Here is a 25,143-nt window from a genome sequence, read left to right as displayed (position 1 = left end):
AGACACAAAAGCCGAGTCTGTATTGACAGGAGTTGTGGAGAAGAAGCTGGGATGCTGCAGTGGCTGCAAGTCAGAGCAAAATTGCAAAGTTGAGCCCAGCTGTAGAGGCAGAAGGGCAGCATGAAGCCCAGAGGAAAGAATGGGCAGACACATGGGGCTGGTCCAGACTGACGAACTGGAGGAAAGGCATGTCGCTGTTGAGTACCAGCATCCACTGCAAGGATGGGGCCAAGTTTGAGGCCACTGAGACAGCTGAGCGGTCCCTCCTGGTAGGTCTTTGACTCACACCAGATAAGAGCTTTACCAACATAGCCAGGCAGTGGTGGCACACACCTTTAATCCCAGCACTTGGGAGGCAGAGGCAGGCAGATCTCTGTGAGTTCAAGGCCAGACTGGTCTACAAAGTCCAGGACGATCAAGGCTACCCAAAGAAACCCTGTCTCGAAAAAACAAAGCAACAACAAAAAAAGAGCTTTGCCCACCTCTTTATGGGGTCCAAGTGAGGAAGTTTGCCTTCTTCCCCCAGTATGGTGTATCTGCTAAGTTCTTGGCCCTGTTTTCCCCATACACCCTAACCCTAGAGTCTCAGTCCAACCAGATAATTTTACAAGGTACACACTTTCTACTCTTGGGAATATGTCATTTGTCAGTCTGTGCTGGCTGGCTGGCTGGTCCATCCAGGTGCAGAGTCGCTCTCTTCTCTCAAAACCAGTCAAATGCTGCTTCTGTATGGGAGTCTCCCAGGGCAAGGCCCCGTCTGAATACACCAGTTTCACACAAGATGGAATAAACTCTGCAGGGTGGCCTCGCCTCTAACGCTGGATAGCTTTGTGCTTATTAGTTATTTATTTACTCAACACATGAAAGAGCAGCCCTCACTCTCAGAGGCAGAGTGTAATGTCAGCCTTGTTTCTTTTGTATTTATTCTGATGATAACTTTAGGCCCCGGTTTTGCCCTTAGGGGCGTCAAATACAAAATTTCCCATCCAAAACAAAGTGCCTGGAGCTAAATAAAGACTTAAACAAAGAGTAGAAAGATGGTATTCTACGTATCAGCAGTTACTGGGCTGGGCATGTGGCTCAGTCGGTGGAGTGCTGGCCCAGCATGCAGGGTTTCAACCTCGCCATCCGTACAGTCCGAGTGCCCAGGAGGTGGAAACAAGAGGCCCAAAAGTTCAAGGGCATCCACAGCAATAGACGGAGTTCGAGGCCAGCCTCATATACAGAATGGTTTCCTGATGCAAACAGTATGAGAATGAGTAAGTATGGAAAGATCAGGGAAGATCAGACAAGGCAGCTTCATGGAGCCTCGGCTGGCTCCTCCGTTAGAAGTCGAGGGTGAAGGTGACCACTTCTAGGGGTCATCATGACATGCGCCAAGGAGAACAACCAACCAACATTATTTAGAGAGAAGAAGTCAGACTTTATTCTCTTGCTCCATTAATGCGAACAGCCATGACCAGAAGATAGGTGACCTATAAGGATTTATTTTTTATATGTAGCCTAAGCTAGTCTTGACCTCAAGACCCTCTTGTCTCAACATTACAAGTGCTGTGCTAAGGTGACAGTGGTGAGTCACCATGCTCAGCTACGATATATATATATATTTTTTTTTTTTTTTTTTTTTTTTTTTTTTTTTTTTTAATTACTTCTAAGAGCCAGCAAGATGGCCCAGTGAGCATAGATACCTCTGCCGAGTGTGATGAGCAGAGATCCATCCTTGGAATCCACATGGTGAACGGAGAGAACCAATTCTTGCCAGTTGACCTCTGACCTCCACAGGAGCACTGTGGCACACTCAGGCAAGCATGTATTCACACACACAATAAATAACCATTAAGATTTTCTTAATAAAAAAAATTCTACTCCAATGAGGAATCCTGGTTCTGTTTCTTGGAGAAATGTTTTTTTCATACTGATAAGGAAGGAAAACTAAAAACATAAATATATGCTGTGGTCTTTACATAAGGCCAGGTTATAATAAATATTTTCTATTGTTGTTGTTTTTGTTTGTTTGTTTTGTTTTGTTTTTCGAGACAGGGCTTCTCTGTGCAGCCTTGACTGTCCTGGACTCACTTTTGTAGACAGGCCTGCCTCTGCCTCCCAAATGCTGGGATTAAAGGCGTGCACCACCACCACCCAGCTTAATAAATATTTTCTATAAAATTGTCTTCAGGGTTTGAAGAGATGGCTCAGTGATCACTGGCTGCTCTCTCAAAGGACCTGAGTTCAATTCCCAGAGCCCATATGGCAGCTCACAACCATCTGTAACTCCAGTCCTAAGAGATCCAACATCCTCTTCTGGCTTCCTTAGACACCAGGCATACATGTTGTGTGCAGACATGCATGCATATGAAACACTCATACACATGGAATAAAACCAAAATCATCTTCAGTATTTTCGCTTCTACGTTGCCAGCTTCATGTTTCCTTCATTCTTTCAGAACCCAAATATCTCTCTCCTTTCCTATCTCTTTATGGAAATAGGAAAAGATATATCTTTGGCAGGTACATAAAATGGATGGGTTTTTAAAGAAATACTACCTCCGGGACTGGAGAGATGGCTTAGTTAAGAGGCCTAGCTGCCTTTCCAGAGACCTGGGTTCGATTCCCAGCACTCACATGGCAGCTCACAGCTGTATCACTCAAATTTCAGGGGATAGAATGTCCTCTGTTGGCCTTTACAGCATCAGGCACATATGTCACACCCTGCTGGGAGCAACTGCATGCTGGGTTGGCAAAAGCAAGCAAGTGAGCTTCCTGGAGGCAGCCCACTTGTTTTCGCACAGCTGACGAATGGGTGTGTATGCCTGGTTTAGGCAAAGCCTTAGGGATTTTTGCTTCAGGACTGCTTACTGTTGCTAAACTGCCTTTCCATGCTCATCTCATTTGCATACTGCAGTTGAGCATGAAGGACCCTCACTGCCTATGCATAATGTTATTGCTCTATAGTGCTACTCTCTCTGTTGAGCTGATTTTCTAAAAATGAGTTTTATGATTCCCAATAACGGTTCATAAATTGATTCAGGTAATTTTTTGTTTTGTTTTGTTTTATTTCCTGGACTTGCTTTATAGACCAGGCTGGCCTCAAACTCACAGCAATCCACCTGCCTCTGCCTTCCGAGTGCTGGGGTTTAAAGGCGTGTACTACCACACCTGACTTAATTCAGGTAATTTTATTTTATTTATTTTTTAATTTTGGTTTTCGAGACAGGGTTTCTCTGTGTAGCCTTGGCTGTCATAGACTCACTTTGTAAACCAGGCTGGCCTTGGACTCACAACCCAGGTTCTGGGATTAAAGTTGTTTGCCACCACGCCTGGCTGATTCAGGTTATTTAAAAACTCCTCCTGCAATATAGCAAAATCTATTAGGAGCTCCATGAGCCTTCATGTGAATTACACCAAGGAAGCCAAGGAAGGAAAACAAGATTGAAACAAATTAATAATCAAGGAAATACATTCATTCTAGGTTTAGTCCAAGGATAAGGCCCAGGTGTACACTCCCGTAAGATAGAAACAAAGAATAAATGGTTATCTATATGAGACAAGACAGACACCTATTTCTTTAAAAAAAAAAAACAAAACAAAACAAAACAAAAAAAAACCTTGACATAAAAAACTCTTGCTTTGAACAAATAACATACAGTTGAAATAAGAAAAAGATAAAACTTCTGCTTTGAACTCATAATGAGCATGTAGATAAAACCACTGCGTTAAACTTATAATAAACAAAAGTATCTAGTTGATATATTTCTAATGAAAGAACTTAGAACCAATAGTCTTACTGCAATCCCTTTTTGTGTAACTATTGTATCTATTTTTGAATGAGGTAATTTTTTCATAGATAATGTAAAAACCCAATGCAGAAATAAGGCTATTGTTGGTTGATTGAAGTCTGCTTCCATTTACCACCCACCAAATATATGTCTGTCTGTCTGATTGTCTTTGTCTTTATGTATGTTTATGAATGTTCTTTGGGAGCTCCGTATGTTTATGTTATGGTTTTCTCTTTTTTTCTTTTTTCTTCTGGCCATGACCAGAGGCCTGGAACAGCAAGGCCACCAGCCTGTGAGTTTAAGAGTTAAAGTAGAACTGGGTGTGGTGGCTCACACCTTTAATCCCAGCACTCAGGAGGCAGAGGCAGGTGGATCTCTATGAGTTCCAGGCTAGCCTGGTCTACAAAGTGAGTCCAGGATAGCCAAGGCTACACAGAGAAACCCTGTCTTGAAAAACAAAAAGCAAAACAAAAGTTAAAGTATAGATGAGAGAGAGTTTCTGGCTGTGACCAGTGTCCCCAAATAGCAAAGCTACCAGTTTGGGAGTTTCTAAGAGTTATATATAGTACAGCAACCAGAGCCATCAGCCTGACAGTTAAGAGTTAAGAAAGTTCAGAGTTTCTCAATATGGCCAGCAGGCCCCAAATATCCTGAAAGTTTAAGAGTTAAAGTACAGAGAGAAATGCTAGAAGCTACCAGCTCCTAGCCCTGATAGGCCCAGAGCAAAAGTCTTTGGACCCTCTTTCTCACCAACTCTGTTGTCCCACCTCAGCTAGTCCTGGACCCTGTGGATATAAAACCTTGGGATTTTTTGGGTTTTGTTTGTTTTGTTTTGTTTTGTTTTACAGTACCCAGACAAACCTGCAGGCAAAACACCCATACACATAAAAATAAGATGAAAAAAATTCAATTAAAAAATATTACTTGAGCCAGGCGGTGGTGGCGCACGCCTTTAATCCCAACACTCGGGAGGCAGAGGCAGGTGGATCGCTGTGAGTTCGAGGGCAGCCTGGTCTACAAAACGAGTACAGGACAGCCAAGGCTACATAGAAAAACTCTGTCTTTAAAAACCAATATATATATTACTTGAACTCAGCATCTGTATGTTTTGGCGGCCTTGGTATGTGATGGTGGGTATTTGTGTTAAGGGAGATTTGTTTGGCTATTTTTTTTTTTACTTGCTTTGTTTTCTCACTTGTGTAGCTTAGACTGCCTGGAACTCTCTTTTTAGACGAGGCTGGCCTCAGACTCACAGAGATCCACCTGCTATTCCTTCTTGAGTGCTGGAATTATAGGTGTGCATCGCCACCATGTCTGCCTCGGTTTTTACTTTTGACTGAGATGGAATACAAGCCAGCTGAAGCTTCCTCAGGCAGGCGAGAAGAAAAGCAGGCCTTCTATAGACCACCTTTTAGGCAACCCTAAAAAGAAACTGGGTAATTATTGTTTGTTTTGCTTTATACAACTTAAAAACTTCCTCACAAGGAACTTTTTATGATTTTGTTTTGTTTTGTTTTGTTTTTTGAGACAGGGTCTCTCCGTGTTAGCCTTAGCTGTCCTGGACTCGCTCTGTAGACCAGGCTGGCCTCTAACTTACAGCAATCCACCTGCCTCTGCCTCCCAAGTGCTGGGATTAAAGGCGTGCACCACCATGCCCCACACAAGGAACTTTTTTTTTTAAAGGACAAATAGGAATTGGCAGTACTTGGGGTCCTGGGTGGAGCCTGTTAGGTTTCTCTAGGACAGTGGTTCTCAGCTTTCTAATTCTACCATCCCTTAATACAGTCCTCATGTTGTGCTGACCCCCCCCCCCAACCATAAAATTTGTTGCTCCTTCATAACTGCAATTTTGTTATTGTTATGAATCAGGATGTAAACATTTTTGGAGCTAGAAGTTTGTCAAAGGGGTCTTGACCCACAGACTGAGAACCACTGCTAGGAGTTGCCCCTGCCCTTGCTGGGGGAGTACAGCCTTCCCTGGGCATCCATCCCAGGTGGCTGCTGGTCTTTTGCTGTCTCTGTCCTGGGATCCCAGATGTGTTGGGAATCCCTTTCTTATGACTAGTTCTCAAAAATCTCCATGTGATGCTCATCCTTCGTGGCTTTTTAAGTTGCAAGCCTGCATCTTCTGTATTATTCCGCTAAGCTCTGGACCACCTCTTAGTAGTGGAGTAGGAATGGGTATTCAGCTGTACTTCTCAATCCTCCCCCCCCCCCCCCCCCCGGCTGGGCCCCCGGCTGTTCCAGGATTAATGCCTGGCTGTATCCTGTGTGTGGCTAGCTTCAGTCAGCAGCCTGATACTCACTCTAATGAGCTTATGGCTGAGACAGGGTACATTCAAGAGAAGCTCTGATGTGGGGCTGAGCCACAGGCCAGCTGCTGCTTTTCAGAGCTGTCCCTGATGACAGTGAAAGTTCAGACTCAGAGTATCCTGGCAGCTAGGGTTCCCTTTAGACCTGAGACCCAAGGTTGACACACACAAATAGTTTAAACAGGTGGGATTCACCAAAACTGACAAGAACTTTGTCTTTCACTTTACTGAAAATTACTGGAGGTGGAAGGAAGCATAGATTTATAAATTTTTAAAAATATTTGTGTTTTTTTATGTGTATGAGTTGTTTTGTTTTGTTTTCTGAGACAGGGTTTCTCTGTGTGTAGCCCTGGCTGTCCTGAACTCACTTTGTGTCCTGGACACAGCAATCCGCCTGCCTCTGCCTCCTGAGTGCTGGGATTAAAGGCATGCCCTACCACCACCTGGCTGAGTGTTTTGCCTGTATGTGTGTCTGTGCACCATGTACGTGCCTGAGTTGAGCAGGGGCCAGAAGGAGATGTCTGATGCCCTGGAACTGGAGTTACAGATGATTGTGAGCTGTCACGGGGCTGCTGGGAATCAAACCCAGGCCCTCTGGAAGAGCAATCAGTGCTCCCACCTGCTGAGCCATCTCTCCAGTCTCTGTGTATAAGTTTTAATGTTACATACTAACCTCATCCTTATGAGGCAGCCTCACTACCCTGTTTGTTTTAATATCACCCCACCCCACCCCTACTTTTCAGGAGAGACTGATATACTTGAGGCTGGCTTTGAACTCATTATGTAGCCAAAGGTGAACTTGAGGGTGATCCCCCTGCTTCCACCTCCCAAGTGCTGGGATTACGTGTGTGTGCCACCTTTGGCCAGTTTATGTGGTATTGGGGCTTGAACCCAAGGCTTCATGCACGCTGGACAAGCACTACCAACTGAGGTGCTAGATTCGCAGGCCCCCCCTGAATAGTTGCATTCCAGGCCTCTCCACAAGGGATATTGTTCATAAAACTCAGTCTGTCCTGGCTGTCTAGACTCAGGGTGATCCTCACACCCACTTACTTTCTATTGCTATTTATTTATATACTTATTTGTTTGTTTACTTAGTTATGTAGTGTCGTGTGCACCCCTAAAGGTCAGAGGGCAACTTTCTGGAGTTGAGTCTCTCCTTCTGCAAGGTGGGGACCCTGCAGCAAACTCAGGTCCTCCGACTTGGTGGCAGGAAGCACCTTGACCCGCTGAGCCATCCTGCTGGCCTCTGCGTGTTTTCTAGTCTCCTATCACGATTCTCTGGTTGCCTGCTCCCGGCCAGCTCCTCTGGGGGCTCTGAAACTTGCGGAGTTGCTTTTGGTTTCAAAACTTTGCCACTGCTTCTACCCGAAAGCACAGCCTTAACTCTTTGCATGGCTAATTCCTTCTCCTCGTGTTGGCCTCAGAAAACATTAAATTCGCAGAGAGACCTCCTCACCACCTTTAAAGTCAGAGAAACCTCTCACCTTTTATTTTGGCCAGATTCCTCATCTGAGGCACCAAACAGAAAATAAACAAAAAAACAAATAAATAAATAAGTTGCGTAACTGCTTTTTAATTCCGTAAGGGCTGTTGTACAACTGTCAGTCCTGATGTATATAAGAGAAGTTAATTCAAGTCAGGTGTGGTGGCGCACAGCCTTTAATCCCAGCACTCGGGAGGCAGAGGCAGGTGGATCTCTGTGAGTTCAAGGCCAGCCTGGTCTACAAAAGTGAGTCCAGGACAACCAAGGCTACACAGAGAAAACCCTGTCTCAAAGAGAGAGAGAGAGAGAGAGAGAGAGAGAGAGAGAGAGAGAGAGAGAGAGAGAGAGAGAGAGAGAGAGAGAGAGAGAGAAGTTAGTTATTACGAACCAACAGGTGCCCAGGGCCTTAGGGGTTAATTCTTTACCATTAATATGCTGTGTCCCTGGCTTGTGTTCTTCAGGGTGCGCTCCATGCTGACCCAGCAGCATGTAGTTTACTTCCTCTCACATCATTTGGAGTATGATTTCCGGATGGCAGGGTGCCTGTTGGCTTTTGGGCAGGCGGTCTGAGTGCCAAATGCCCAGGACAGCTCCATTTAGTGACAGGACAACGGTGAGCTGGTGAGTTTCCCTTGTTCAGGGCAAGAGTAACCGTGGACCGGGTGTTTCAATATCCTCAGCCTCTTATGCGAAGGACTGAGGACAGGACTCTCACAGATTGGCAAAAGAGGTGAGATAACTTTACTCAGAGCCAAGAAGAGTAGAAATTAGAGAGGGACCCCAGGAGAGAGAGTTCCCAAGGACCCCAGCTGGCAGCGCAGGTCTCCATGTGACCTAAAGGAGGGAGGGGCTGGTCACTAAAGGGTGTATTTTGGGTAGTGCTCTATTTTGACTGACTGATTGATGATGATGATTTTGGTTTTCTGAGACAGGGTTTCTCTGGCACAGCCCTGGCTGTCCTGGACTCACTTTGTAGACCAAGCTGGCCTCAAACTCATAGAGATCTGCCTGCCTCTGCCTCCCCAGTGCTGGGATTAAAGGTGTGCACCATCATGCCTGGCTCTATTCATTTTTCTTACTGTGCATGTATGTCTCTTCCTGGAATTCATCTGATTTTAATCATATTTGCGTCCAGTTATGCATACGCAGAAGTTAGCAAGTTAGTAGATAAGAGATTCTCGTTAAAAGAGAGGACATTGCTTTGTCTTACTGGAAACTTATACAGACCAGTTCAGGCCACATCAGCTTTTTTTCTCTCTCTCTCTCTTTATATGTAGATATGTTGGGAATATACTATTTGATTGTTACCAGTCCAGTTACCAGTTCCAGGTCCGGAAATCACCAACCATGTTGAGAGATGGAAGCATGTGTGCGCTATTACAGGAGGGCACGGTGTAACCCCAAACTGAGAGTCTTGGTGCCACTAAAGCATTCCTATGCTCGCCTGCCTCAGAAGAATAGACTATACCATTCACGATTTAGAACCTTGGTAATGCCTCAGACTCCAGTGCACCCATCAAAGAACCTTCCTCCGAGCGTTAATAACCTGGGTATTCTAGGACTGACTCTTCTATGAAAGGAAAATGCTTACATCAGGAGCTGGAGCGATTGCTCCAATCAAAAGACACTTGCTGTCAAGCCTGATGGCCACATGATAGAAGGTGGGAACTGGCTCCCAGAAGTTGTCCTCTGACCTCCTCATGAGACCCAGGCCTGCCTCAAGTGCCCCCTACCCCAGCTAATCGATTAACTAATCAATCAATTAATGATGTTAAAAAAAAAATAGAAAAATCTAGCTAGAGCTGAGTCATGTTAAGACATTCCAATGTCGTTTTAGTTTCAAAATGAACCCTTTGCTTTTACCTCATCTGGCTCCCATAAGGGTTACTAGGCTCCAAGCCACATTAGAAAAGTATATACACAGAAAACAAAATTGTGTTGAGTTAATAATAACAACTTTTGTCAGCCGGCATGGGGGTGCACACCTTTAATCCCAGCACTCAGAGGTGGAGGCACAGGCAGGTGGTGGATCTCTGGGAGTCTGAGGCCAGCCTGGTCTACATAGCAAGTTCTAGGACAGCCAGGGCCACATGATAGAGAGACCCTGTCCAAAAAAAAAAAAAAAAAAAAAAAAAAAAGAAAGAAAGAAAGAAAAAAAAAGATTATCATCTAGGTAATAGATTGTCGATGTTACTTGAAAAGGGGGAGAAATGCTCATTGTTTCACAGGCAACTGAAGCATTTGCTAAATTTTTTTAAAAACAAAAATCTGGAATATTTATCTTTTACTTCAAAAATTTCTCTCGTCGGTGTTCAAAGGTGGAGAATAATATAGGTGGCCCAGCCACTTCGCTTCTAGATATGACCCAAAGAACTAGAAGGCGTGCCTCGGCAGACACGTGTACACTTTGGGTCATAGCCTTGTCCACAACTGCCAAAAGGGAAACGCCACTGAGATGCCCAGGAAAGGACACATGCGTAAACAGAAGGCCGTATATGTAGACAATGCGATGTTACTTAGCAGTGAAAAGGAAGGAAATGCTGACACACAGTACAACACAGATGAAACTCAGGACAGTATTCTAACCGAAATGAGCCAGACACCAAAAGGACAGCTACTGTAGATTCCACCTATGAGGGTGTCCAGGGCAGAGGACTTGTAAGGACGCAGGAGAGGAGGGATCGCTGGGAGGGAGGAGTCCCCCGTATGATGAGAGCAGTTTAGGAAGATTAAAAAGTCCTGGTGATGGTCCGCGTGATGGCTGCATGGCAGTGTGTGCTGATGGGCTGCAGACTTTAAACGTTATGCTCTGTCTACTTTACTACGATTTTAAAGTGTGGACGAACCGAGAAACAATATAGCTAATGAAAAATCGAAATAAAGGCTTATCTCTGCTGTGTGCCTTCAGATCTGCTAGGTAGGTTCAGTGGCCGTGAACCCCAACAATTCCAGGTGGCCCCTCCAAGCACTTGAGATCTTTTAACAAGCAGAAACCCTGCGGGGACTGTGAGAAACTGAGGCACCTGGCCTTTGTCTTCTGTGACTCTATGCTTTTACATTCCCAAAATTGTCCTGCGAGACTTTTCTCAGGAAGAAGAAAAAAAATGAATAGGGAGAAGGAGAGACCTGGTTTTGGTGCTACCCCTGTAAGCCAGCACTTGAGGAGGGGAGGAAGAGCAATAGGTTCGAGGCCAGCCTCCACTGAGGAGTACGTTCATCGCTCAGCGGAGAATTTGAACTTTCTAGGTTGGCCGTGGCGCGGGTGCGGGGTGTTGAGAGGGAGGCTGGATCCTAGCCCGAGCAATGTGCAGCGCTGACGCCCCCTCCACAACACACACCCACACCCACACACCCCGCAGTTTCCAGGAGAGGCCCTGACGTGGCGGGGCGGCGGGCTGGGCGGCCGCCAGGGGGCGCGAGCGCGGGAAGGGGAGCACCGGGGCCACCCGGCGGAAGCAGCGCGGAGGGAGGCGGGGCGGCGCGGAGTCACCCGGATCGGCCCGCCCGCCCGCCGCCGCCGCCGAGGGGAGGTGACCGCGGCCCGGCCAGACCACCGGCAGCCGTGCGCGGAGGGAACGTGGGACGCAGAGAGCAGGTCTGTGCGGGGCTGAGCGCTGGCGGGGTGACGGGGTGGCGGGGACAGCGGGCTCCGGGTCGCGCTGCTCTCCGCGGGACGTGTGGCTGGGGAACCACGGGCCCTCGCTGTCCTCACGAACGGCCGCCAGGTCCCGGGGGTACCCCGCAGCCCTCGAGGCCGTCCCGGGACACGGACGCGGGGACGAGGTGTCCAGCCGGGACGCTGTCACCTCGCCCGCCCTCCTAGAGCTTGAAGAACTCAAGCCTCAGTCCTGCCCTTGGTCGCCGTTACAGCTGGTGGGCATGCGAGGCCAGGATTCCGCGACAGGCAGGCAGGCAGGCATGGTCTCCCAAACATGCCTAGGACTATTTAGCTGGAGATGTAGCTTTGCTTTAGTAGAGTTTTTAGGTACCCAGGACGACTGCACCGATGCCAGGCATCCGTGTGTCAAAGGAGGATGGTGCTGTCTGTCACTCAATAAAGGGGTATTGGGATGAGCAAACAGGCCGGCATCTGATGTGTATTAAGAGCCGCGAAGAGTGTTTGGGGCACAGGGTTCTATTTTTTTTTCTTCTTTTTAATAAAACCAACTTGAAAAGCAACATCAGATGTAGAATAATGGATGCTAAATTCTGTAACCTGCCTGTAGTAATTCTTTTCCAGCCATGGGAGTACCTCGTGAGACTGGTAATGGCGTGGTATGTGACAAGCTAGCGATGACACTGATGGGTCAGGTTGGAGCACGGTTTTAAACTCCACTTTACTTAGTCGAGTCCATGATGCTAGCAGAGCTGACCAATCCACAAGTCAGTTTTTGCAGCGCACAGACCTAATTTCTCTCAGTGTTGCCTTTATAAAACAGCTGGAAAGAAAAGCAAGGCATAATGTTCAAGTTAGTGTATCCATCGGAACTCATTGCCCTAAACTACTGAATGACGTGATCTCTCGGGCCCCTCCCGCCGCTGAAGTCTTTCATTTGTGTGTTAAGGTGAAACAGATCGCTCCTGGTGACAGCCGAGTTCTGAGAAAACAAAAAATGATCTTACATATTGTATAAAGGATGTTCAGTTTCATCATGGCTCCCAATTCTCCTTCTCACAATATTAGTATTGGGCCGAAATGGGTGAAACTTATTTGGTTGGTTGGTTTTCACGTTACTGATGTTTCTGTGTTAATATCGCTCAATCCTGGGTCTAGACCGAGTGCTTGGTGTGTAGCGGAGAACTGCTAAGTCCCGCATGGGAATGACATTCATGTTGTCACAGGTAATTTTTCCAATAAGTCCAGAACATTCTGACTCAGACTGTGATAACTTTTATGCCGCGTTCACATCGTGTATGTTTTTTGCCTGGAGTATGATAATGATCTTTATTGGTGCTGTTCAAAGATGTGTGGATTATTTTTGTCTTTTAACCCACAAAGTAGGGCCTCCCACCTTCCCACTCAGCTCCCCTCTCCGGCCCCATTCTCCTCCCTGCGCAACCCCCTTTGCCTGCGGAGACCCTCTTCACATTCCTCCTTCACCCACGTGGGAGGGCAGAGCCTCGCCCAGAATGCCCAGGGGGAGTTCTGGAACGTTGAGATACCACTTAGGACCTAAAAAAAACGAACGGGAGCTGTTCATCCTTAGCATCTGCTCCTGCTGAAGGGCCGAGCAGATCCACGCTGAACTTTCATCTCCATGTTGGCAGAGTATCTCAGGGGACGCGTCCCGTGCGGCGTGTCTTCCCCATGCCTTAGAAGGAAGCCTTTTCTGCACGGTGCGTTCCAGGCTTCAAATTTATCACCATTCCCAGCCGTCTCGGTCACTTTGATCCGTACTGAGCTAAAATAAGTGCAGGGTGACATTTTAAACTACGGATTGCTTAGCCTTACATTTGGGAGCAGATTTTAAAAAAAAAAAAAATTCAAAGAGTACAAGCAGAGGCTTGCTACCTACCGGCAGATACAAAGCTCGGCTTATTTTTCCGGGTTTATTTTTCTGTCCTTTGGAACAGACTGCCAGTCAGTTAGCATTACCTACAGTCTGTCACCACTCCAGGGTCACCTCCTATGAAGTTCCCAAGCTCTGTTGTTAAAACATTCTTAAAAATTCATTCAGAATACTTCTTAAAAGCTCCACACCAGTGGATATGGAATCGTTCCTTATTATACCTCGCCGAGAAAACATATGAATAAAATAATTTTCAAGACTAAATAGTTCAGTCTCGCTGTTGGGACTTCATTGTGAGGTCGCCTCACCCCTGGAGAGCGGGGAGATGCACAGTCCTGGTGGTAACCAGACCAAACGCATCACAAAAGAGCCGGTCCATTCCCCGGTGTGGACTAGTGCTTCATCCTTGGTGTTAAAAAGAAAGCCCTGAGCATGGTCGCCCGCACCTGTAATCCCAGCACTCAGGAGGCAGAGGCAGGCAGATCTCTGAGTTTGAGGCCAGCCTGGTCTACAAAGTGAGTTCCAGGACAGCCAAGGCTACACAGAGGAACCCTGTCTCTAAAGACAAACAACAACAACAAAAGAATCAGAAACAAAACCCAAAGAAAGCCATGCTGCCTGGTGCAGTGTGTGTGGCGGCTCACGACTCAGGTGAGCTTCTGTGAGATCAAGGCCATCCTCTACGTCATGAGTTTCAGGCCAGCCTTGTCTGTCAAGGGAGAAAAAGAAGACCAGCCGCGCGGAAGGAAAGTGGGCAGGGTAGCTAAACTGACTTCATCTCTGGATGTGTAAGTCTTTTCTTTAGGCTGAAGATACCTGGCTACCAAGATCTGACCGCACACAATAAGGTGCTGTGCAGGTTTGAGGCCGAAGGTTGTGTTCTGATTCTGGGTGGTTCGATCCTTTGTTCATTCACTCAGCAATTTTATTTTATTTTTTAATTTTAATTTTAATTTTTATTTTTGCCCTTGCATGAGCCAGGCACCTCCAGAGGAGTTAGGGCTGATGTGTGAGCAAAGTGGACAAAGGCTTGGAGAAGTACATACTGCAATGGGCCCCTGAGAGATAGTGGGAGTACAAGAGCGTAGCAGATCCAGTCAGCCGAATACAGTGGAAAATTCTAAGCAGTGTTAGATTGGAACCAGCGTGTGTGTGTGTGTGTGTGTGTGTGTGTGTGTGTGTGTGTGTGTGTGTTAATGTTACTCTTTATACAGAGTGGTGGGGGAGGACAGAGTAGGAGGGGCAGGCAAAGCAAGTCCCAGGAGCATGCTTGGTAGGCAGGAGGGCTGCCGAGGTCACAGTGGCCAGGCAGAGGGGACATGGGGAAAGTGGCAGATTAAGAGGGAGGTGGCAGGAGTGGGAAAGGGCACTTTGGTATAGTCCTTTGTAAAAAAAAAAAAAAATCCAGCTTTGATTCTGAGTAAGGGGGAAACCTTTACAGGGTTTTTCTCTGTGCCTTTGATAAAGGCTGAGGGTAGATACTGGGCAGGGGCTGTGTCGAGAGGGGGTATCATGGGGGACAAGGAAGGAATTGATGGCCTTCCTTTTTACATTAGTTATGTGGCCCTAAACTGGAATTCTTCTATGGGTTTTTTGTTTTTGTTTTTTTGCAACAGGGTTTCTCTATGTTATCTTGGCTGTCCTGGGCTCGATTTGTAGACCACACTGTCCTTGAACTCACAATGATCCGCCCGCCTCTGCCTCCTGAGTGCTGGAATTAAAGGTGTGCGCCACCACGCCCGGCCTGGGTTTTTTAATTTTCTCATTTGCAGAATAACTGAGTCTCCCTCCAGTTCAAGAATGTGAAGATTTCAGGTTATGGGGAGCACTTCTTCTGGGGAGCAAGAGAGTGCAGGATGAGGCTCTCAGAGTAAAGGCTTCAGATGATGGACCGGGAACCAAATCACCCCAAATGTAGAGAGACGGGGTCTTTTTAGTCAGGCCACAGGAACAAAAAAACCAGAGCTGGGCATGGTGGCACACTCCTGCCTTTAATCCTGTACTGGGAAGGCAGAGGTGCATCTATGAGTTTGAGGCCAGCCTAGCCTATGTAGTGAGTTCTAGGACAACCAGGGCTACATAGTTAGACCCTGTCTCAGAAAAAGTAAAAAGAAAAAGGAAAAAAAAAAGGGAGAAAGAAATGAAGGAAAGAAAGAAAGAAAGAGAAAAAGGAAACTTTCTGTGGATATTCTCTGCTATTCACGTTCAAGCTTTTCTTATCTCTAATTTCCCTTTCTGCTTGAAACTGGATTTAAAGCTGTCACTCATCCACAGATCTGGCAACCAGAATAGCTTTGGTTGTCTGGAAAATCTGGAACTTTTGAGAAGAAAACAACCTTAATTTTTGTCCCTCCCTGGTCACTTGAATTTGGTTGCTGCTGTTTTTGAGACAAGGTCTCTCTCTGTAAGGGTCTGAAAATTGCTGAAGGAAGGACCCAGAGCCCTGCGCGCAGGGGTCAACCATCCATACAAAACAGCAGCTACCCTGAAGGGGAACTCACAGGCTCTTTTAAAGGCTTCTAAGGGCAATCTTCTCAGTGGCTATATGACTCTAGCTAGGATTGGGCGGTGCCTCTGGAGGCTACATGACTCTAGCCATAGGCCTTTTAGCAATGTCCTGCCCTCTCATCTCTTTGTCACCCAGGCTGCTCTGGAACTTGATCTGTAGATGGTCTTGAACCTACAGCCAAATCTGCCTGCCTCTTCCTGTAGAAGGTTGGGGTTAAAGGGAGTACCAGGTCCAGCCCTCATTTGAGTTATATAAGATTTCTTTTGTTTTCAGTTGCTAACCCACTCCCCTAACCCCCAGGTGCTCTTTTAAAAGAATTTTTTTTTTAAGATTTATTTTTTTATATATATATCTGAGTGTTTTGCCTACATGTGTATCTGTGCACCATATACACATCTGACGCCAGATCCTGTGGAACTGGAGATAAAGATGGTGGTGACACACTTTATGGGTGCTAGGAATTGAACCTAGGTCCCCAAGAACAGCAAGTGCTCTAAACCAATGAGCCGCTGCTCCTGCACCCTGCCCCCCCCCCAACCCCAGGCGCTGTTTGTAATACATTTCTCTGTTTTCTTTGTGCGAGTGGGATCCTGCAAGGTGGGAGTGTTTGCTTTCTGTGTTTTAACTTTAGTGCTGTAGCCCTTGAGCCCCAGGCACTGTTGGCGTACACCTGCTTCTCCGTCACATGCCTCGGTTACCTGTTCTCTGTGTGACAGGCAGCTGCTCAGGTTAGCCACAATAATTACAGCAGTGACTACCTTCTTCTGCCTTCTATGTCAGCTTACACAGCTGTGCAGCATGTCTGTGGGAATGTGAACTTAGAAGGCCACTATTGCACTATGAGCTTTCCTGGACTGAGATTGAGTACCCCAGATTCGTTACTACGGTAGCTGTAGCCAGCTGTCTCCATCCTTCCAGAATTATCTGTACCCTCATGTTTCACCAGCATTCAGCTTTGTGCACGTTTTCAAACCTCCTAAGTGTTAAGTGACAGCTTGTTATTTTAGTTTGTATTTTTGTGTTACTAGTTCTTTTGAGCATCTCTTAGCCGTACACCTTCTCGTAAGTGCGTGCTCTTTCTGTGCCGTTCTGTTGGAGGTGAAGTCTGTGGTGTCAGCAGTCTGCTGAAGGTTTAGAACGTCGATGCTCTCTAGCGCATTTGTATGTTGACTCTGTCTTTCATCTGGCCTACTCTGTTTCAATTTGTTTTTCCTTGGCCAAGGTAAACCCTTAATTTTATATTACCAAATAAGTTATTTGATCTAGGCTTATGCATCTCAAATTTTGTTTTTTGTTTTGTTTTCTGTAAATCTATCCTGGGGCTGGAGAGATGGTTCAGTAGTTAAGAGTGCTGGCTGCTCTTCTGGAAAGAAGACCCAGGTTTGGATCCCAGGACTCACATCAGGCTGCTCTTGTGCACCAGGGGATCTGAGCCTTTTCTGGCCTCCTCAAGCAGTGCACTCACACACAGAAACCACACAGACACACACAAAGAGAGAGAGAAAAAAATAAATAAAATTTAAATGAACTTTGTTTTGTTTTGTTTGTTTGTTTTTTGAGACAGGGTTTCCCTTGTAGTCCTGGTTGGCTGCCCTGGACTTGCTTTGTAGACCAGGCTAGCCCAAAACTCACAAAGATCGGCCTGCCTCTGGCTCTGCCTCCCTAATGCTGGGGTTAAAGGTGTGAGCCCCATGCCTGGCTCCATCTCTGGGTCTTCTAATTCTTAAGGACATTCAGTCCACGTGGCATCCAGCCCTGCCCTATCTTCATCCACTTGATGAGCCAGGTTATCTGATAACATCTCTGTGGGGCCGGAGGGAAGATGGGGAGGACCAGAAGAAAATTCCATGCTTTTCTTTGCTGAGCCATGGCACCTTTTCCCTGTGATTTTCACAGTGCACTGCTCCGTAGCTGAGCGCCCGTCCCGCTGGTCTGTCTGTAGTGACACTCGTAGTCATCTTGTGATGACCAGCACAGCATCATTCATTTTAAAGGTACTTAACTGTTGCTGGACCAAAGTTTACTTTTCCTTATAAAATTGGGATTATGTTAATTAAGTTGCTCAGAAATTATATTTTCAGAGGTTTTTATTGGGGTTATATTAAATTTATAGGTTATTTTGAGTAGGCTTGCCATCTGTTCAATGGCACTCTCATTTGCCTTATTTTTCTAGGGTTTTGTTTTTGTTTTTTGGTGTTTTTGTTTGTTTTGGTGTTTTGAGACAGAGTTTCTCTGTGTTAACAATAGCCCTGGCTGTTCTAGACTCACTTTTGTAGACTAGGCTGGTCTCAAACTCACAGAGATCCATCTGCCTCTGCCTCCCAAGTGCTGGGATTAAAGGTGTGTACCACCACACCTGGCTTTTCCAGCATTGTTTGGAGCTTGGAGATAATTTTAAATTAGCAGAAGAATTGGAAGCATAGTACAAAGAGCTCCGCTATGCTCCTTCTCCGGGGTAACCGGATGCTAGCATCTGCCGTCGCTGCTTTATTGCGTCCTCTGTACATTTCTGTGTGTTTCCCTGATCCTTTTGAGTTGGGCACAGTCTCCATTGGTTTTTGCCTCTGCTTACCTCATTACGTCAGTTTTTAAGTTCTTTATTCCCTCAGCCCATAGTCAAACTCAAGGTCTTGTACGTGCTAGGTGAGTGCTCTGCCCCTGGGCTGTCCTCGGCTTTCTTAGATCTTGGATTTCTCCATGAAAGTCCAGAGGGGCAACCTTGGTACTTCGTTGTTTTGAGCTTACTGTAAATCATATTTCTTCCTCTTATTTTTCTACATGGTTATTAGTAGTTTAAGACACTTAGCATGGCCTTTTCTCTCCTCCTCTACATAGCTATTAAAATTTGACTCGCTGATGTTCTGAAGCAGAATGCAAAGCCCCATGAATGTATTTCCTTAGGAAACTGTGTGGATTTTTTATTAGGAGAAGTATCTTTTTGTTGTTGTTTTTGTTTTTGTTTTGAAGACAGGGTTTCTCTGTGTAGCCTTGGCTACCCTGGACTCACTTTGTAGACCAGGCTGGCCTTGAACTCACAGCGATCCACCTGCCTCTGCCTCCTAAGGGCTAGGAATAAAGGCATGTACCAGCACTGCCCGGCAATTTTTTAAAAATACTGAACCTTGGCCTACTTTATGTTACTACAAGATGTACACATTAGGAAATTGGTATTTTTCAGTTCTGTTTTTTTGTTTGTTTTTGTTTTTTGTTTTTTCTTTCTTTTTAAGCCAACAGCAACTGGGTAGGGCTCCCATTCAAGTACTACCCAAGCCTAACCCTGCTTAGCTTCCCCAGTCAGATAGGAGGAAGCATATATAAGGTGATGCTGCTGTGGACACGTCTATGGTTTCTTGAAATTTGTATTACTGTTCCATACACTATGCATTTTGAATCTTTGGTAAAAAGACATTTAGGGGATTTCATCAAAATTAGAATTGAAGTGTATTTGCAATTGGTGCAAATTGTATGTTAATGTTGTGGATATAGTTATAGTCAGACTTGGTGCAGTTCTGATCAAGAAATGGTGTGCCTTCAGATGCCCCTCTGTGTCCTGGGTGGCCTCTGCAGGGAGCCCATCAGCAAAAGGGCAGTGACTGCCTGACCAGGCCAGTGAACGTTTCAAGACTATAGTGTTGTTGCTGCTGGTGGTGGTGGTGATAATGATGGTGGTGGTGATGGTGGTGGTGGTGATAATGATGGTGGTGGTGGTGGTGATGATGATGGTGATGGTGGTGGTGGTGATGATGGTGATGGTGATGATGATGGTGATGGTGGTGGTGGTAATGATGGTGGTGGTGGTGATGATGATGATGGTGATGGTGGTGGTGATGATGATGGTGATGAACAACTCTGGCTTCCAGTGGCAAAAGGAAAAGGCCGATAAAGGCTGATATCACAGAAGCCACTTCCACAGAGTCCTGAGGTTCCTGATTGTTCTAAGTGGACCTTGTGTGTGACAGCCTTGCTTCACTGTATCATTCAGTTTTTCTTCTAGCTTCCCCCCACCCCAATAGTTAATTATATCCATAAAACAGTGGTGTTTTTACAGCTTCTTTCCATCCTTCTATTTTATTTCTTTTTCTTTTCTTATAGCGTTGATTAGGGTTTCCAGGGCTACATCAAATTGTTAAACTAGAAGCATCCTTGACAGGTTGAAAGATTGAGTCTAAATAGTTCTCATTTCGCATGCATTTGCTTTTGTTCATTTCTTTAATACTTGATAGGTTTTGTTTAGGTTTTTTGTGTTTGTTTGTTTTTCAGAGCTGAGGACCGAACCCAGGGCCTTGCCCTTGCTAGGCGGGCACTCTACCATTGAGATAAATCCCTAACCCCAGGTTTTGTTTTGTTTTACAGAGGGTGTCACTATGTAGCCTTGGCTGGTTTGGAGCTCTGTGTGGACCAGGATGGCCTGAAACTCAAGATCCACCTGCTCTGCCCCCCAGCGCCAGGACAAAGGCGTGCGGTTTGTGTGTGTGCCCTTCATAAGGGGAGGCACTTCCCTTGCTTGTAATGTATGGGCTGTTTGGTTGTGGACAGCTGGATAGCTAGCTGTTAATGCTTTTGGAAAACTTTGCAGAATTTGTCCTTTAGGAAACAAGATGGCTTCACTCCGGCTGCAAGCCCAAATCCTAAGCCTTACAAAGAGTTGTGACTGACAGAACATAAATATAAGATATTTCTGCACTGTACTTATATCAATGTATGGCCGACCCCAAGAGTCTCATGTAAATTCATTTCACAGTGAGGCCACATTTTTCCTCCTGCTGCGAGTTAAAGCGTAAATAGCTGTGTGAAGGAGAAAGAGTCACGTTCAGCATTAGAACGGTAGTGGTCAGCATCATCCCTGACTCAGGTCAGTTTCTACTCCAGGCGTAAATTTTTTTAAAAATTTTTTCGAGTCAGGGTTTCTCTGTGTAGCCTTGGCTGTCCTAGACTCACTTTGTAGACCAGACTGGCCTCGAACTCACAGCGATCCACCTGCCTCTGCCTCCTGATTGCTGGGGTTAAAGGCGTGCGCCACCATGCCCAGCCTCCAGGTGTAAGTATTAAGGCTATTTGTAACACTGCTGTTGCTTAACAGATGGAGGTATAAGTGGCATTTCAGTGACAGGTGTGCTAGCTGGTGAGCCGCTGGGCACTTAGGGACTATTGCCCTCCTCTCCCACTCTAGACCAGTTTCCCCCTCCACCCCCCAAATGTAAAGCAAACATGTGGTTCCAGCTCTGGTGCCAACATGTTAAAGGATTATTTCTCTGATGAAGGGGGCGGGTGTGTATCCAACACTGCGGTTCCAGAGCCTTCCTTCTTTTTCAGGGTTAGGCCATCAGCTTACCTTGATCTTGGTCCTCTGGGAAGGATGGAGGAGAGTAACAGGATATGGGTAGCATTAGGCATTGGGAGAAGCCTGCTGCTCACTTGGACCCGGCTGAGCCTGACATAGCTGCAGTGCACTGTGCATCAAGCTCAGAGTGATAGTTGAACAGGGAGCATTCGTGGTCCCCACGGCGCATAGGGAAAGACCTCAGTGTGTACTCCTGGCCTCTGGCCTGGAACTTTCGAGGATCCTCGTGCCTCAACCTCCCAGGTGCTGGAGTTACAGGTGTGGGGTACCCACACGTGGCTTTTGATTTTACTTTTCTCTGAAATAAAACTGCGCACGATCATTTTGTTTCCCTAATCTCTGCCTGGTGGGATGTCCTGTATGGACATGTGACCTTTATAAATAGCAGGAAGTGAGCAAATTCCTAAGTTGACATTCTTATCATCAGCAAGTTCAATTCTACATACGACAGCACTTCCTCCGTATGCCATCCCCCTTTTCCTGACTTGCTGGAGTGTTTGTCCCCAGTTTGTATTAACCCTTGTCACCTTTTGGCAAGGGTTATAGCTGACATCTTACTCATCCCTTAAGAGGAAGCTCTACAAGAAGCAGGTTTTTTGTTTGGTTTTGGTTTTGGTTTTGGTTTTCTGCCAAGGTACCTCAGCTCCCCCTCCATCAGGGTGCCCTTTCAAGTGAATCCATCTTGTGATCCAGACAGGAAACTGCAGTGGGTGTGTGGGTGTGAGGTAGTGGAATCCCGTTTTCGCCTTGACGGTGTGAGCAGAGCCAAGCACTCTGTCCACCCTGAGAGGCGCTGAGGTGGTGCCAGCCTCTGCTGAGGGGGCTGGGAGGGCGTGCTGCATTTTCCTGAAAGTGATGCTGACAGCCGTGGTGGGAGTGGGAGCAGGAGAGAAGGGCTGATGCTGTGGCTGGTGCTGACGCTCCAGCCATGGGGTCTGGCCCCGTGCGCGCTGGCCGTGCATTGTTCTCATGAGGTGATTCTTTTAGCATAAATGAGCCTGCCCCGTCAGCAGAAAAAGTTGCAGTGGATGTGCCGGGCTGTACTTCACTCCCCAGCCTCACACCCCATGACCTTCCCTTTCTAGGTTGTTCTCTCCTCCCATCCCTAGTGAAGTCGACACTTTTTTGCTTTTCCTGAACAATAAGTAGTGTTCTGGATCTCGGTCTGAGCTGCCGGGCGGCATAGGCCAGAACTCATATTCACAGCACAGAGTGGGATAGTTAGCGACAGCTGCTGCAAGGACATCGTAGTGCTGTCCCGAGGCTAGTCCAGGCGCGGCCGCTCCCGACGGCTCAGCCCTGGTGTCTGCTCAGTCTCTGTCAGGTCTCAAGTTTGCTGCCCTAGAGGCTGGTGCCAAGCTGCCTCTGGTCACCTGCTTCTCTCTGCGTCTTCACTGTCTCCCAGTCACCAGGCCCCTTTCTCATCCTCAACAGTAAAGGTAGCAAGAAGTGTCCTAATCTAGTTATTGGTGTGTCATCTGTCCATTTTACTGAGTTTCATTAACTGTCCAAATTCAAATGAAAGGAAGCCAGAATGGACGAGGGTGCATACTTGTAAGGAGCCTTGCACATTCAGGGCTAGCCTGGCTTATGTAGGGAGACCTTATCTATGATATATGATATGATATGGTATACCAGCAGGGAGCTTGTTTGCCATTTACATGAATGTTGCGCATTTACTCTTCAGGATGATTGTATGAGGAAGGTAATGCGTTAGCCCTCAGGTTGATGTAGAGAAGCTTGCTGTCTATTGGTCAGCAGCCTTCTGTAAAGTTCTATTGCCGACTGTAACTGAACTCGGCCAGTCAGACATGGACTAGCCTCAAACTCACTGTGGTCCTTCTGCCTCAGCTTGCCGAGTGCTAGGATTACAGACACACACACCATCCTTTCTTTATTTAGTTATATGTATTTGTGTGTGTGTGTGTGTGTTGTGAGCTCACATGTACCATGGTGGCACTTGTGGAGGTCCGAGGACAACCTTCAGGGGTTAGCCTCGCTCTTCCCTCTTGTTCGAGGCAGGCTCGCTGGCCTGCCTGCTTCTGGAGATTGTCCGGTCTCTGCCTTCTGCCCCCCTGTGGGGTCACGCTGGGGCCCAGATGTGCGCGCTGTGGAGTCCAGTTCTTGTGTAGGTTCTGGGGATCCAAGCTGAGGTCGTCAAGCTTGCACAGCCCCATTCTTTTCTTTTCTTTTCTTCTTCTTCTTTTTTTTTTTTTTTTTTTTTTTTTTTTTTTTCGAGACAAGAAAATTACATAGTTTGCATTTCATACGTTTCTCAAATTGCTTAAATTTGTTTGTTCTGAGTTTAAATTTAAATCTTTTGCTTGCCGGGCATGGTGGTGTATGTCTTTAATCCCAGCACTTGGGAGGCAGAGGCGGGAGGATCTATGTGAGTTCAAGGCTAGGCTGGTCTACAGAGTGAGTCCCAGGACAGCCAAGGCTACACAGAGAAACCCTGTCTCAAAACATTTCTCCCAAATAAATAAAATAAGATAAATCTTTTGCTTATAATTTATTTGTTGAGGAAACCTGTCATTCTAAGGTTTCCTACAATGTGGAGTTTTGTTTTTATAAAGAACTTGCTTGACACAGTTTCGCTCTTGTTTCTATAGTGAGTTGGCTTAATTTGATGGCTACTGGGGAAGGTTCCAATTTACTCAGTCACTATAAATAGAATTCACTGGCCCATACAGTTTGTCTCTCCCTTCGGTCATTTCAGAGGAACCTTCTAGAGTGTTCCAGGTGTCAGAGAGCGACATTATCTATAGCCAACACATTGTGCCTTGAAAGGGTTTTATAACTCTCTGGCAAGGCAGTGTCCACCCTCCCTGGAGCTGTGGGCAGGACCCAGGCCTCTAGTTTTCTTCTTAGGGACTGTGTGTTGCTTTAAGGATTCCCAGAGCTCAGTGCCAAACCTCCTCGGGCTGTTATTATCTAACAGTGTAGATCTGTTATCAGAAAGCACCGAGGATCCCTAGAGGAGCAGGCAAGGGAGAGTTTGCTTTGGAGCCAGACTCTGCAGGTGTGTGCTGTGGTCCTGGGGAGACTTGGGCTGCTGGCAGGACTGTGTGTCATGCTGCTAATACAGAAGGTTCTGAACCCGCAGTTTTCGGTAGCCCAAGTTCTTGCTGCCAGTGTCTGTATCCAGGAATTCCAGTATCTGGATCACTATGAGCACAAAGAAATTCGGGTTCATTTTTTCTTTCTTTCTTTTTTTTTGTGTGTGTATGTGTGTATACTTGTGTGTGTGTGTGTGTGTGTGTGTGTGTGTGTGTGTGTATGGGGGGGGTTGCCTTTGCCTGCCCATCACCTGGTGGTTCTGTGGGATAAAAAGCCTACACTGAAGTTTGTTTTGTTTGATCTGTCACTGATTCAAAGGTTCTAAGAAGAAAATATCTCAGCATCAGTAATTTCTTCTAGTTTTAAAGCCAAGTAGTTGAGTAAACTAAGACAGAGAGAAAGACATTCAATGAACTGATGATAGCCTAAGGAGGCTGGCCATTTTAGTAAGAGGCTTGCTTTGATTAAAGCAGTAACTAGCAGTAAATCACTGAGAGGGTTCCAGGTGAGTCTGACTAGCATGCTCAGGACTATATCCTTGTAGTCCATGGGTGAATGTCTAACGGGGCCAGTTGTCTCTTTATGACTTGAAATGCTTAAGAATTACAATTAATTACTTGCAAGCCAAGTGTTAACAGGGCTGATCTGTTGCCTTACTGTTGTTTTCCCTTGCAGCGATGAGTGAAAATTACAAAGAACTTCAGGTGGGCATGGTGGCACGTTCTTGTAATCATAGGACTTGAGGGTCTGAGGCAGGAGGATTGCCATGAGTTTGAGGCCAGCATGGGCTACCACAGTGAGTTCCTGGCTAGCTTAGGGGTACAAAGTAAGACTTCTCCTCAAATAACCAAAAAAATCAAAATCCAAAAATTAAAAAAATACTCACTATCCACGCCTAGGGAAGGGGAGCAACTGTGCATACAGAAGATTCCGGAGTTGAAGAGCACTCCACCGTTGCATGCTGGCCCTGTGCTCTGTAACGCTGCGTTCTATTCCTGATCTGCAGTGCTGCATTGCTGGGTCTCAGTGCTCTTTTCAGAGTGTTTTCGCTTGGGCAGAGGGACAAGCAGGTGGGCAGGTACATGGGGCCCTGCAGAGAGCCGCTGGCGTGGTATTTGATTTGGCTAGAGGTCGGGGTGCATGGTTAGG

General features: G+C 46.4%; 1 protein-coding gene across 1 annotated transcript in view; it reads left to right on the top strand.

Annotated features, from left to right (window-relative positions):
• Nucleotides 1-11,082: 11,082 nt before the first annotated feature.
• Dnmbp (dynamin binding protein) overlaps nt 11,083-25,143 on the top strand; it is a 95,043-nt gene continuing 80,982 nt past the window's right edge. The window contains exon 1 of the mRNA XM_051146613.1: nt 11,083-11,169. The gene's annotated coding sequence lies outside the window, so the exon portion shown is untranslated. The remainder of the gene's footprint in view (nt 11,170-25,143) is intronic.

The sequence above is a fragment of the Acomys russatus genome, chromosome 5 (genome assembly GCF_903995435.1).
Source record: "Acomys russatus chromosome 5, mAcoRus1.1, whole genome shotgun sequence".
NCBI classification, from domain to species: domain Eukaryota; kingdom Metazoa; phylum Chordata; class Mammalia; order Rodentia; family Muridae; genus Acomys; species Acomys russatus.
This window is presented reverse-complemented; position numbering and strand designations above follow the sequence as displayed.